The sequence below is a fragment of the Phalaenopsis equestris genome, unplaced genomic scaffold, assembly GCF_001263595.1.
Source record: "Phalaenopsis equestris unplaced genomic scaffold, ASM126359v1 Scaffold171270, whole genome shotgun sequence".
In the NCBI taxonomy this organism is placed as follows: Eukaryota; Viridiplantae; Streptophyta; class Magnoliopsida; order Asparagales; family Orchidaceae; genus Phalaenopsis; species Phalaenopsis equestris.
Window position 1 is genome coordinate 1 of NW_018191221.1, and position 355 is coordinate 355.

Consider the following 355-nt stretch of genomic DNA (forward strand, 5'->3'; position numbering starts at 1 on the left):
AATAAATCAAATAAATAAAAATGTAGGCACAGTAGTGAGACGCGGCTCTCCGAAAAATAAAAAAATAGAAGGAAAAAAAAAATACTTGTGTACAAAAATCATGTGCTGGATTCGACATGATTTTCTTTTACTTGGTACGTTTCACTTTAAACATTGTCGATTATATCATATACATTTAATATTTTTACTTTATTTAATTTTCCAGATACGCCAAAGCTCTATAAATTGAGACTTCAGCCCACAGCAATCTGAACCATACAAGAAAACCTCCCTATTAACCAACCATGGTTTTCTCCTCAATGATTAAGTCCCTTCTCTTCGCCGCATCCCTCACAATCCTTCTCGCCAACCCATC

General features: G+C 34.6%; 1 long non-coding RNA gene across 1 annotated transcript; it reads left to right on the forward strand.

Annotated features, from left to right (window-relative positions):
* The first annotated feature begins 71 nt into the window (after nt 1-71).
* LOC110034202 lies at nt 72-350 on the forward strand. Its single transcript, XR_002295031.1, has 2 exons — nt 72-134; nt 206-350. It is a non-coding gene; the product is annotated as an uncharacterized LOC110034202 (long non-coding RNA).
* Nucleotides 351-355: the final 5 nt, after the last annotated feature.